General features: G+C 44.9%; 1 protein-coding gene across 2 annotated transcripts in view; it reads right to left on the reverse strand.

Annotated features, from left to right (window-relative positions):
* Nucleotides 1–15171, reverse strand: part of alk (ALK receptor tyrosine kinase) — a 314269-nt gene that overhangs the window by 239044 nt on the left and 60054 nt on the right. The window lies entirely within an intron of this gene.

The raw sequence follows: 15171 nt of genomic DNA on the forward strand, positions 1-15171 counted from the left end.
ACATGTCTTTGCCATTCCACGTCAAAACACCTCAAGGATCAAGCCACACAGCACCCTCCTCCTTCTGTATAAACAGCCCTGTGAGACTATGGTCGATTCCAGCTCTTTCCTGCTCACATCTCGCCCCCCCTCCCTTCATGTTCCGCCTCGCTCCTCGCCGGGTCTGCTGCGCAACTACGGCGTTGTGCTGCCATGACAACAGTCGCACGTGACAAGGCACAAACACGACGTAGAGACCCGGGAGGCACAGCGAACACGTTCTCCATAATTACACACACACAGCACATTAGGGCTGGGCGATAGAACGATAACGACATGTATCGCGATAGACACGTAATCAATATCAATAGAAAATGCGTTCGTAGGAACGTTTCGATAATTTTTTTTTCCTCGTTGGAAGAAACCGGAGCAAAGTGTCTAGCTACGCCGGCCGGCATTATTATTACATTATTATATCTTTTGGCCATGCCCGCGGCCGTTGTTCGCTTGCGGGGAGAAAATGATGGCGTAGACGCCATCTGTTTTTCCGCACTTCAAGGGGGGAGGTGCTGAGGCTGTCCACACTTTTCCCGAAACCAAAGCATGTCAGTCGTGCAGCGGCTCAGAGACTCAAGACTCAAGGGCTAGAGAAAAATAAATCTCCATGCAACCTACTAAAACGTCCCGCTCCTTGCCTAGAAAATCTGGTTCAGCCCTTGACTTTTACACAACAATTAGTCATTAATGAATATAAATGACTCGCCTCGGGATGGAACTGCCCCAAACATTAACCTCAGCACAGTAAAAATCAGACCCAGCCAGCCTTTCACGTCTTGATCGTGACTTCAGAGTCAAATCCTCTGATGGAATTTTAGTCTGCAGCCATGAATATGATTGACTTTGGAAACAAGTCTAACTGTAACCATCACTATGTGGCTTTGGGTCCAAAGTATGCTTGGTTATTTTTGGAGCTGCCAATTGCCTGCTTTGGGGAAGGATGTGACTAAAAATGTGAAGATTGTTTCATATCTATGTACTAAAGTATTAGAGCTGCTCATCTAAAAGTCCAAAAATATTTGAGTTTTGTACTTTATTACATATGAGCACGCGTGGTAAATTAGAACACAAACAGTGTCAACTAGAATGAGCCTTGTGTGTAAATATGGGATGTGTGGCATACAGTAAAAGGAAAGAAATATAGATACTTTTCTACTTTCTGCACGTTTCTTTCCACAAAGCCTCAAGACACCACCCCACATATTCCGCTCTGAAACATCAATTCCTTGCCGACTCTCCGCGCTGAAGCATACAAAGTCGTTTTCTCAATCCCAGAATGAGTTTCGTCACGACTGCCAAACTCTCTATCCACTGCACTGCGCAGTTTCCGTTTTTTAAAATGTAGGCATTATAATGATACATTCTCTTTTAGGCAGGACAAAAGAGTGGGATGATGACTAGAAGTGGAAACTATTAGACTGATATTGTGCGATGGCTCATGCTAAGAGACGCCGACCGTTGCAAGAACATTTCGGATCTTGACAGCAATGGTTCTGGATTTCAAGGCTTGTTAAAGAGTAACCTCATGCCCGGCGCTGAGCCTCCGCCCACTCCTTGCTTTTGAAAGTCAGTAAGGGGCTGAGAGCGGGATGCGTTTGTGACATCCGCAGGCCAGAAAAACAATGGAGAGTGACACGGAATCACAACAATGCTAGAGGAATCTTTTGAGATAGAGGTCGTTTCCCCTCCTGATTCCACCTGAGGCAGACATTGGTGTGGTGGAGGACGAGGGTGGTCCCGAGTCAAATCACTTTGAGCCATTGTCTCCAAGCCCCAGAAATGCTCGATACTGGTAGAATAGTGCTCTTCCAAAAACAAAAATGCAGATTAATAACGCAGCAGTGTGCTGTTATCAAGGGACCTGCTGTCATCCGCAACCAGAGATGAGTCCTATGAGAGTCTCAAAGGACAGAATGTAGTCCGGCGGTGCTTACAGCCGTCATAAATCTGACATCAAGAATACTAAGTTTAGCATTTCCAAAAAAATAAACCCCTGTGAAAAATTTGTGTCAATCAGCACATATTTGAAAATGACTCAAACTTTTTTTAACATACATTTTATGACTTATTCTCACAAACAGTTGACTCTATATGTCAGCATTGGCCTTGCACGTTTCAGGATGATAGATTTCATGTTGACGCATTTTTAGCGACTCATTGAACGCAGAGTTTTACAACTTTGGTAAGAAAGTGTTTCCTAAACAAAATGGGTTTAAGTGCGTTATGGTATGATATAAAAACTAAAAAAAACAAGGGAACATCTGTCCTTTCCAGCTGGGAAACGTATGCTCTGTAGATCAATGAACGAGCAAAGAAAATGTGATTGTTGACACATTCTTTTTTATTTCTTAAAGAATTTTTAATTCAAAGAATTTCCACGACACACTGCCAGTAAGCTAAAGCTGTACATATTTTGAGGAGGGGAGATCCTATTAAGAGGCCATATTTATCCTCCTGACACTTAACAAGAGCAATGTTTTCTGGATTGACAGTAACACCAACTAGTGCCAACCAAGCATCACTACAGACAAAGCCTCCTGGCCAAAATGACCATTAAGCCCGGCTCAGTTTACAAAAGCCTAAAGATGCAGGAAACAAGAATTCCGAGAGAACCGCTGCTTTCTGGCTCCCACTTTGAATACAAGCGAAGCACAATGTAATCTGATAAACCGCAGCTGCCCTGCAGTATGAGTCCCCAAAACTCACAATTGAATCTGCGGCAGACTTATTGCTCGTATGCAAGCAGCGCTTTGAAATGTTGAACGTTTCCCTAATAAAAGGCACAAAATCCCACCAAAAAACCTCCTCCTGTTTTCTGTGTGAATCTTCTAATTGGCCCATTATTTCAGGGCTAAAATGAGTGCAGCAGAATAAATAAATTAATCGTGTTCCTTCGGCGTCGGAGATTTGGATTAAAATGCAGACTCTGAAATTGATAAATTAATGAGGCCCGCCACTTAATACTGTGGACCGAAAAGTCCTCTGCTTAATGTATGGAAATCAAGCAGTTAGAACACAAGCAGTATTCTTTGGCTTGTAATGGAGCAGTGGAGCGAGCGACCTCACCGCCTCAGAGTGATTTCCTCTGCTCTTCTCGGGGCCCACGCTGGGCTGGGGAACAGATCCTGCTCTGTGCAAACAGTCGGGAGGCCTCACGTGTAACAGTGTCGAGAGACGGGAGCCTGGTACGCCAAATGAGACGCCAAATGAGACACACGCGCACAATCACAGGCTCATCAACATTCTTACCGACGCAGTGTTCGTACACGGTGTAAAATGTTGAGGCTGGAAACATGCAAGGACAAAATGCAGCACAGAGTCGTGGCTGTGAAGGAAAAAGCAATCATTTAGAGCCGCAAATGTAAAACCTTCTTTAATTGGGTGCAAAGTGATTCACTGTTACGTTACAGCAGTGGACCACAACCCCCCCCCCAAAAAAACATTTATTGGTCGTACAAACATTTTGTATTTAAACCCAGAGCTGCCAAATGAAAATGTTATAGCCGCCACCCAGTTGGCTTTTTACATTTTCAATGGAGCTTTTCCTTTTCTCTGTATTCTCTCCAAAAGAGTGCATTCTTTTTGAAAAGCGGTGGCTGACACTGCTAGCAGGCTGTCCTTCATCCTCAGCTGGGCAATTCCACAAGTCCCCAAGTACTCAGAAGTCACACAGTCACTGTCTGCAGCAACAACAACTACAAGGAAATAACGAAGAAGAAGGAGACCAAAGCATTCAGAGAGCAGTTGGTCAGAACCCTCTGAAACCGCTCAGACACTAGCAATGGGCCGGGCACCAATTACAGCACAATGTAATTCAGGCGTGGGGCCCTCACTGATAAAATATGCATCATCTTCCCACGGCCCAGTCCGCCGGCAGGAAGGGTCGGGTCACCTCCATACATCTGTGTGTGACGGCGGGCCGAGCTGGACTCTCCAGGGAAATCATTTAGTCGAGAAGTTAGGCCCAGTCGCAGCCTGCTCGCCGCTGATAAAGAGGTCATCCTCAGCCTTGCGTCCTGTCCTCCATCAGCCATACGATGATTGAGAATGATATCATGAAAGAAAAGGGAGAAGCAGGGGTGTAATCACACAGTTCTACTGAGTGCGATGTAAGGGTTGCCTTTGAAGGAAGAGCAACAGGCTGCGGTTTTCAGGTAGGACTTTCATAAATCACCACTTTGTCAGTTCTTCAGTCGTTTATCTGCCAGTCACAGTAACACCTATCACAAGCCATTATTGCCTTGGGCAGCGCTTATTCATTATGATATTTTTTTTCTTTCCTGGAGGATGGAAATAATAAGCCGAATCCTGTTGAAAGCGTGTGATGCCAGGCAGCATGTCAATTTGCAGCATGTTGAAACTAATTAAGCTTTCAACACTGTCATGCCAAAGATAGCCTTCTCCATTTGCCCATTCATTATTAAATATGTTGCAATTAGGATGATCTATTATGAGCTTAATTGCAACATTAATACCGAACCAATCCTCGCGCCGCAGCGGGAAAAAACCCTGGGAGCCTCCTCAAAAATCCTGGGAAAGACCTCGGGATGCAGCAACACCGGGGTCGACCTGGAACAACTGATAATCCACTAGTCAGGTGTTAGAGCGCGTATGCGAACAGATGTTAACAATGTACGCGTGTTATACTGACAGACAGTGTATCACTGGGAGGCGGCGCAACAGCAACTGTCTGCCCTTTCTCCCGCCGCCTGTGACAACAATAAACTGATCATCTGCAATTATCTCCGTGGTAGGCCTGGAATAAAAGTCCTACATGTCGGAGAGAGCCCCCGCTTCGGCTTAACGGCTGGATGTCCCAAAGGTGTAGCGATGGATGGATGAGAAGAGAGGGGCCGCGCAGACACACAAGCAATTAGCAAGGAGCCATTCCACCCGATGGGGTTAAACACATGGAGGAGGATCAAGAAGTGATTAAACACAGTGTTAAGTGTCCACAACTCTACGCTCCTCCATTTGTTCAGCTGCCTCCACTCCCATACCGATGACCCCTCATAGAATTAATGAGCCTCTGTGAGTCCATGCCACACTGTGACCTGCCCTCGCTCTCGTGAGGAGTAATTGCTGTCCACAAGTTTGTTTGCATTGTTGCAGGCCTCGACGGCAGGAAGTAGGAGTCATACATGCGGTGACCGCGAATCAGTGGAGAAATCAGTTTGATCGTAGCAAAGGTCTGCTTCAAATAAATAAAAAAAAGGATTAAGATTCATTGAGGCGTGTGAGTGTGTGTGTTTGCGTGCGCGCAGTGGTTGGCAAGCAACTGACCAGCATTTAATGGGGGGTTTAATGAGTGTTTTGACTCCTGGAGCAGTTCTGTCTTAGGAGAGGAGACACTAAGAAGACAAACACGTTGGAAAACAATCACTTTATCCGTCTGACCCTCAGCACCAGGCAAGGATTTTATGTCCTAGTTATTTGTGACATCTGAAAGTGTTTGAAAAAAAAAGGGTATTGATTGTACATTACTAGAATTCACACTGTATCTTGTAGTATGTTGAAATTCAAGTCACTACTCACCATTGAGTGTCAATCAAAATGACGGATTTCAGCCGAAAACACAAAAGGCTCATTCGATGTGACCGTCACTGCCCACACACTTCCATCTAAATAAAAATAAATTCCCCAAGAGGACAGTGGCAATGGCGGTGGTGGCAATGTCTGAAGGTTCCTATCTAACTTGCAAAGTCTAGACTTGTACAATTCAAGATTGTACATGGACTCCACTACCAGTGGTGGCTCCTGACAATTTTTTTCAGGAGGGGGCAATTGTTCTGATGGGGTCAGCACCTATGTTCCCACAGCCCAAGGGTCCCACAGCCCTATGTTCCCACAGCCCTATGTTACCTCAGCCCAATGGTCCCACAGCCCAATGGTCCCACAGCCCTATGTTCCCACATTTCTAGGACATCTAGGACATCAAAATTACGTTTAGGGTTAGGGCTACTGGATAATAGGTTGGGTATAATTGGCTACCAAATCGGGAGAAAGGGGGATAAAATCTGATACAAATTTATGAAAAAGGAAAATCTGGGAACATAGGGCCTAATTTTGGAAAAAATCTTAGAAATGTGGGAACTGGCATTTCTCAATTCAGGAAATCGGACCACCAGAGGAGCCCCTTAACGCCTCTACCAGGTTACTTATGACGAAAAACGCGTCGGGGCGAGCCCCATCCCGGAAGCCATAGAGATTGCATTGCAGCTCCTGAAATCTGAAAAAAAAAGAGCTTTAACATGAAAGTCTATGAGAGAGATCTGGGGCGATGTTGAACCAGACTGAAATCGCCCCGAAAGGGGCGGTACTCCACGGAACACGACTTGACACCACGGCTAACTGAAGAGTCCGAGGCAGGAAACCATCTCAAGAGAAAGGTATGAAAAATAATGTCATTAATTGAATGTATTTTTAAAAAGATGATGGTGGTAAGCATGAATTTATTGTTATTTTTTTGCCCTATCGCCCTCTATAGGCCAGCCGCCCCTGTCCACTACACAAAAGCAGGGCTCCAAGCTATATACCCTAATGTCTCTCCCCTGTGCGTTAAGTGCAAACAGGACACAGGTACGCAGGCCCACCAGCTGTGGTTTTCCCCCAAGCTCCGCTCTTTTTGGTCTCTTATATTTGATTATATATCAAGGGCTTATAGCACGACGATAACACCAGACTCGCCATATTTTTTACCAACTGTGAACCCTGCATTAAATCATTTCATTGCTCGAGCCTTTTCACTCTGCCCTCTGGTAGCGGAAACGTCTCATTTTACAACAATGGAAATCTGAGTCTAGCCCCACATTCCAACAATGGTTGAGGGAAATCGCAAATGTGATTCAGGTAGAAGGCCTCGATATAAACTTGCCAACAAGGAAACTATCTTCCTTGTCTCTCTTTTCTGCTCCTGTCTCTCCTCTCCCCCTCTTTCTGCCCACCTCTCCTTTCTCCCCCATGGTTCTCCTCCCCCCAACCGGTCGAGGCAGATGTTTCTCCCACAACTGAGTTTGGTTTTTCCAGAGATTTCTTCCTGTTAAAAGGGAGATTTTTCTCCTCCACAGTCGCCAAATCGCCAAGAGCTTGCTCATTGTGGGAACTGTTGGGTTCTCCCTGTAATATTGTAATATTGACCGTATTATGTAAAGTGCCTTGAGACAATGTATATTGTCTTTTGGTGCTATACAAATAAAAGTGAATTGAATCGAATCGAATCTTCCTGAAAATCTGGAAGCCGCTTCTCGATAAATGGTCGGTTGCTCATGTGCTTGACATGATGAGACAAGGTCCAATATGGTGCATCACACTTGCATACTTTGAACATTTCTGTTAATTTTTTTCTTTTATTGTGATTACTGTATTCTTCTTTTCTTTATTTGTGGTTTGTTTAACTATCTTTGCTTTAATATTCATGAACAGTTCTATCTTGACATTGAACTATCTTGCCACTGTAATGTATTCACTACCTGGCCTTGAAAAACCCAATGAACAGATTAAAAAGAGAAAAAGAATACATGGACCAAAATCTTTAGCAGAATGACAATGGCTGCAGCCAGATCATTCTCCAAAGCTGACACTGAGATGGGCCTGGGTCTGCGAGAAGTGCAACAGTTGGAACAGTGTTATGTTGTATTAGCATGACTGTAACTCATTATCCCTATTAATTATTCTCTAATTAAAATAAGTGAAAAGCACGGACTACTGACGCGGGGACTAGCTGCTGTGCTTATGGCTTGTATTGTCACGGCTGCTGAATCATTACTCAGGTGGCAGATATCAGAGTCTGCGAACGCCTCCTGTACTTGTTATCTTGACAGTTTCCCCAGTCAGCAGCTTGTATTTATGGAATATACACCATGCAGTGAATGCGGCATTAGTGGACCTTAGAGCCTCAGCTCGTGTTTGTTCAAATAACATATCCAACACTGCAATGTGCTCCAGCTCCAGGCAAGGGATAATTGAAAATCGGTCTTTTTCTCCCTCTTTGATTGTTATTTTGTTGGAGGAGCGTGTTTTAATCCCTTTTGGGGTCCAACTGCTGAATAGGTGAAGTAAAGCTGCATCAAGCTTTCACCGTCATCTGTTGAATTAAATTTATTTCTTTAGCTGAATCAATTGCAAAAGGCCCATGTTGACAATAACTGGAATTACCCTTCAAGAGTGAAAGACAACGCATCGGTGCACTGAACAGAAAGTTGGATTGTTGCTCTTGTTCCATTCGGATTGAACATGTGCGCCGTGTGTAGTTTACTCATGTCACCTCACAGTTTTAATGCCCTTAATGCTTTCAATATTTAACTGATTTCACACTGGCATTAGGAGCTGCAGACATGGAAAGTTTACACAGAGGCCTTCAAGTATGAGAAATGTGCAGATAATGATGTTGCACATCCCTGGGATTTTCCCCTCATTGCTCCTCGTTGTGAATGCATGGGACGCGTGTTCTCGTGGCCCTCGTGCTTGGCTTCATCGGTAAAGCTAGTGAAGCAGTAAGCTGGAAAAAGCTTGTTTGTGTGATTTCCATCCTGGCTGTTGTGGCCTCCCGGGGCAGGGCAGACATCTTGACCATGGCCACATGGGAACTCGCGTTGGCGTAGCCAAATCATGAGGAGTGAAGAGGAGGAGGATTCAGGAAAGAAGCCGTGGAGCGCCAAGCGTGTTACCGTGGCAGCCCATGCACGGTGCCTGACCGAGCCTCGTTTTGTCACCATTACCACACAGCGTTTTAATGTGTGTTCTCGCACAGAGAGGAGGAGTTCTTTGAGGAGGAGAGCAAGAAGATGAGGCGGTAAAACACATTACAGCAGACGGCATGATGAGGCAAGACTTATTTAGCTTGGATTGCACTGGGACAAATAATGGCAGAGAACACGGGTTACTATTTTTAATGCCTTAACAGAGGCTCCTTCTTCTCCACAACCCCTCTTTTGCCCATCATATTTTTCATAGTGACACAGGCAGTTTCCTGCTTCCTCCCCCGCCTGTCTCATTTTCTCAGCGACTCTTGTGCTCCATCTTGAAGGGGCACATTTCGAACTGAGTCCCTTTCGCCACAGATTGTCCTATTTTTGACCTGATCGCTCGAGCAGAATTTAGTGTCCATGGGTGGAAGGGGGTCATATTCAGTGTGCCAGTTGAGTTTGGCTTCTCGCACCTAAAAAATAAAAAAATAATTCAATATATATATATAGAATTTGCAAAAAAGATTGTAATGTTCAAAGATGTGCTGTACAAACTCATTGATGACCTCCACTAACATGCTTGTGGTTTTTTTTTTGGGGGGGGTATTATCTTGTTATGAAATGTAAAAAATATTAATAAGAAGTACTTTAGTTAGCATGCTTGTCTCTCTGTATGTGAGTTCCTTTTCTGTCGACTGAAAACCCCGATTCCACATTAAAGCTTTTGCGTATTTTGCATAAATGCTTTACACCCCCCCCCCCCCCCCCCCCCCCCCCCCCCCGTGTACTTTATGTTTATTAAAGAGACGTGGACAATATTTAACGGTCAAGCAAACTGTGCTGGCTAAACAGGCAGGCCGATTAATTCAGCTGAGCCAGTGTCAGAATGATTCCTGCACATCAGGAAAGAGGACAGTGCACGTGTGACAAAATACAGAGAAATAGATAAAAAAAACCAAACCTGATAAGTGTCTGGTGCAGAAGCAATTAGCATTGGCCGGCAGTGTCATGAATCTTCATATCAGACCAGCTGACTCATGGATAGAAATACAAATGACGCTCCCTTGCTGATCCTAATGCATAATTAACATTTAACATTACAAGGCTTCGTTTAGTTGGTTTTAAAAGATTCATGATTGGGTTTACACTTGAGCGAGTCAGGGAAGTTCAGAGGGGGCGTGTGCCTTTACTGCCACGCAGACGATCTGCCAGTGTCCTCAGTTCATATGAAACCAAAATAGATCATCCTCCGACAGCAACACTGTCAACACACTACACTTCACTGTGGACGCATGTTTGTGGCATTACCTGGGAGGACATGCAGGTCTAAACACGGTCCACACAAGAAGTTTCAGCCCCATGAATTTTCATACTTGAAAGCCAACTGCTAAGCACCAAACCACTGCCAAGCTTTAATGATTCGATCACACCGAATTTTCCCATCTGGTCCAGGGTTTGAAGTCTGAATGATGTGTGTTTCATGCCAGAAAAAGTATTCAGTGATTCTACCACATTTGTTTCGGAAAAAACGTCTCTCAAAACAGCATTTAGAGGGCGAACAACTCCGGCGAAGCTTCCTCTAATAAAACTACTCTTTCGCAAATTTGTGAGACGGCGCCTGCTTCGTCTATTTGACAGAAAGAGGAACTCATGAGAAACATTAGAACCTTTATATAGAGAAATAAAACTCTACAACATTGCTGGGCACGATATTGAAATTAATGAATCAAGAGTGAAATCGATGATGTACAATTTCCCGACAAGAAATTGAACTTCTTGAGTAGCTGTAGTGAAACAGGAGCCACCGACTGTCAAGGCTGGACGACAAAAGTGATAGATACATAATAACAGACCTGATAAAGAATTCTAACCGGTAATATTCAAGCCACAAGCCTGCTGTTCTACCCACAAAGATACAGCCAACTCCTCTAGCAAACTAGAGAAATTGTGTTGGCTACTGTCCTGCACAACACAAGGTAACGGTGCAATGAATATAATCAAAATGCCATGTCGATAAATAAATAATTTAAAAGACCCATTGCGCTTGGGCTTCCATTAAGCCGCTATGCCTCTCGCATATTCAAACAAATCAAAGGTCAACTTAATTTTCCGTCTATAGTCGATGAAGAAATGAATATTTGCAGAAACCATCATAATCTCATGAATATTAGTAATGTGATGTTGGTATCATTTGCATAATAAGATCTGCAGCGAGTTTTTGCTGTGTGTTGTAGTTGAACAGGAGCGGGTATTTATTAAGATCCCACGCAAAGTGATCAAATCAACGATGGACTTGTGACTCTTCTGGACAGTAAAAACTGGAAAGCACACACACACAAACACACCCACACACAGACACACACACACACACACACACACAAAGTAATGACACAATCACATGAAACGCCTTCCAGCTAATATCCCACACAGGACAAATAATTAGACATCTTATGGAAATCTCTTCAGATTGTTTCTTGTTGTGCAGTGCGAGGGAAACGAAACAACCCCGGCAAGGTGAGCGGCGGAAGCTCAGCGGAGGCAGTGCGGCGGCACTATTAAAAGATAGCGAGCAAAAGAATCCCTTATGCCTGCAGCTTCAAAGAAAATAATGTTCACGAGGCAATAAGGATGATGGCCTTTTAATACTGCTAGATATCTGCTGACTTAACACTGCCGTATATACATGAATCTGTGATTACAATTACACTGAGCCAGTGTTTACACCGTAACACAGCGTTGTGTATTTTATATGCAGCACGGCCTCCAGTCCCTGATGGACTAATATAGAATTAGTATGTTCGGCAGCAGGCGTGGGACAGTTAAGCATCTGAAGGTTTAGCCGTCAACCTAAACCAACCGGTCAGGCGTCATTGTCGCTGCTCCTTTGACCCACGAGTACACTGAAGCTGCCGATCTTTGTCGCCACGTGCGCCCAAAGTGTGATTAATGACACTTGATGAGGGAAACATTAGCCGCCTATCAGAGCCCTAATAGATTGTTGAGTTGAGTTGAGTGCACTGCAATTTAATGAGCGTTGGGCAAGGAACACAACAAGAGGGAGAGATGATCCAGATGGAGCCAATTTGCGGGTTGCGATGGAGGCGAGCGCCCGGCGCAACGAGGACAACAAGCAGGCGCAGACGGAGAGAGGTGTCGAGGAGCGCGGGAAGCTTGGTGCCGTTTTCTGTTTAATTAAAGTGACCCCTGTGTTTGTGATTGCGGGGACGCCGCCCGTACAGTGTTTGACATGCACACACGCTGCAGTGTGCATGAGCCGATAGGGATTCATGGACAGGCCCGGCTAATTGACTGGCCCATCGGTCAGCAAATGAAACTGTTGAACAGTGGTAGCAGGAGGAAAACACATTAGACCCCCGGTGCTCATTATCTTCGACGTCCCCCGGACTCACTGAACACCGGGGGCCCAGATTCATTTTGACAGGGATTTTCAGGACCGGCCCACAGCATGTGGCTACCTGCGCTCCCACGCTTCAGTAACGCGCTTAATGGGAGCTTCAGCCTCGCCAAGCGAGAAGCGATGCGTAAGGGAGAGTGCGGCCATGCTAACGCGGACAGGCCTTTTTCTCATCACTGGACTGACTGCTGCGCGTGCCCCCTGCTGTTCACTTTTCTGACTCCTCACCATGTGGTGATTATGTAAGAAAAGGGTAGGCAATGCGTTTACATTAATCGCTGCACTCCAAATGATATCACACAAAAATACACCGCTCCTGTAACAATGTTCACCGGATTCTAGTGTGAAACACAGTTACCGATCGCTGGTCACAGACAATGTTGCCTTATTTGGTTCTGGTCTGGATCGTGTTCACAGCGGCTTTTTGGAAACAAACTAAGAGCAGTAAGCATAAAGTCACTGCACTGACTGAAAGCTGTACACTTTTGACAACTATCATCTTGTATAATCACATGACAAACTCAAATTATGGCGATGGATAGTGTGTATTGACATTTGTTTTCCGGCGTAAAAACAGCTTGTGTAAGATATGGCTGATAATGAGCATGACCACAGTCACTTCTCTACCTTCTTACTAAACTCCAAGTGATGGAGGATCCTGTCCTATCAAGAGATGGGAGTGATAAGAATGAAAGACAGCATAAAGAAGACTGGTGAAGGGAGGAGAAGTGAGCCAGTGTTGTTCACAACTCATTCAGCTCCTCAGAATCTCACTCTAAATGAGGTCCTCTCAACGTGTCCCTTTGGGACATGTTTCTTCACACCCCTCGCTTCTTTGGCAGAACTTTCTGAACGGTGAACACGCCCACTCCGTCTTTTGACTTCCCAAAGAGGGAGGGAGGGGGAAAGGGTGAGAGAGGGGTAAAGGGATTTCACAGAGGACAGGAAATGCTGTGAGCAATGTAACTGTCATTGGAGATGTAGGAGATGGCGAGGAGATGATTGCACGGAGCGGTGAGGGAGAGCGAGAAGGCAAACTAATCGGCTTCTGTCTATTCATTCCTGACACAGCGCTTCACAAGAGGTGACACGCTGTCCAAAAGGAGAAGGAGAGGTTGATAGAGGAGATAGTGGAGAAGGGCTCCGAAAAAACACGAGTGATTCGTTTAAAGGTACAAAGAAAGATGTTTTGTCTTTGATTTAAAAAAAGGCATCATTTAGAGAGAATGTGCTTGGCTGCGTCTGTATTTGTGTATTCTCAGCTCAGGTGCGTGTTGTAGCTCCTCTCGTGCCCCGAGGCCTTTTGGCGCTCTGCAAAAGCAGGAGCTCACGGATGCGAGGCTCTCACAAGACATGGCGTCCGCTGGAAAGTGCGGCGCCTCCAAAACAAAATCAGGGTATCCAACAATCAAGGAAACAGTTGCATCCAGTTGTGTCGGCTGTGTTGACATCCGATGGTTGCCTAATCAAGTTGCCGCAGAGTTGTTTTAATTTGGCTATTTCACAGACTGCACAACAGTGAGCCTCATGCAAGAACCATCTGCAACAACAGATTTGTTGTTCAGTCGTGCGCACGAGTAATTGAGGAGAACTTCCTGCGTTCACCGATATGTTCTTGAGTCTCGAGTTTTCTTTCAAGTACAAACGGAAATTACGAGTGGTCCAGACCTGTCGCGGGAGTCACGTTCATTAGTCTGCTGTCAATTAAACCCAAGTTTTCACACAGATGGATTGTCTTTTCATTACTTTGGAGGAACAATACATACATAATGAAATATAATATAATATATATAATGTAATTCAATATTTATTAATGCACCTGCTAAACGTTGTTGTGCAATGGCCAGTGGAGCAGTGGAGTTGCTGGCTTCACATGTCGGTTGGTAATTGTCGCCATTGAGAACTATTTCCAGATAATTTGCCCAAAGTTTACTCAAATTACCTCATGACATCTTGTGTCAACCCGCAGACGAGACAGGAGGGTTCATAAAACAAGCGTCAGGTGGGGACTTGTGCCGTAGTAGAGCGCACAGTTTGTTCTGTGAAGGCAGGCGGATGAGCCTTAACACAGCTGGTGGTAAGCTGCCCTACACGCCAGAGAACGCACGTCAAATAATTTCAGCTGCATATTGTGTAATACTGCAATGAACGAAGGTGAATTGATCCAGCAAGAGCAGGAAGCAGGCCAGCGTTAAAACAAAAAGAAGCCATTTTCATATTATTCATATCATTTTATCTCAGATTACACAGCATCAACGGCTCTGCTTTGGTTAGGACGTGTGATGAGAAAAATGGCAAGTCCACGACGAGACCAGTGGTGCCCTAAAGTGGAGATCAGAGAAACTGCTTTGAATTCTGGAACCATCCGGATGTGCTCTGTGGGTTTCCAGCACCCATCAGATGGGAAAGTTTGTGCCTGTGATTGATTGGCAAGTATTTCTGATAGGGGCTGTACTTGGCGTGGAGTGTTGGTTGGCAGTGATGAGGCAATCAGGGCCCTCGCCTTGAAGCAGACAGCAAGTGCTTTGGCATAATTTAACTGCTCGACTGACTGGGGATGAGATGACGCTCAGGGGCCAACAGGTTTGCTCTCTTTCATTGACACCAGCAGCCGCATACATGAACATGGAGAGCCCGTCTGTTGCTATCTTGCTTTCACAACCACTTCTACTTCATTAATGAACACACCTACTTACTTCCATTAAAAAACAATAGATCAAACTTGGAAATCCTCTGATCCTGCCCGAGATTTACCGCTCCCCCCCCGACACAAAAGCTTGATAGTTGTCCAATCACGGATTAACCATAATCAGAGAGATGAATTTGAAGACTGCATTTATTACAATACATTTGTATTGTTTGACTGGTCTCTCTGAGGAGAAGTTCGTTTTTTTTTCAAGCCCTGTATCTTACTTTGTAGCTCGGGCCATTACGTCCGTCTGATAATTTCACATAACACAAATCTCATCAGTAGATCATCATATAATGAAATCTGATTCTCCAGCTCAACTTTGGAGACAAGGGGTTGGCAGTCCA

The sequence above is a fragment of the Scophthalmus maximus genome, chromosome 15 (assembly GCF_022379125.1).
Source record: "Scophthalmus maximus strain ysfricsl-2021 chromosome 15, ASM2237912v1, whole genome shotgun sequence".
In the NCBI taxonomy this organism is placed as follows: Eukaryota; Metazoa; Chordata; class Actinopteri; order Pleuronectiformes; family Scophthalmidae; genus Scophthalmus; species Scophthalmus maximus.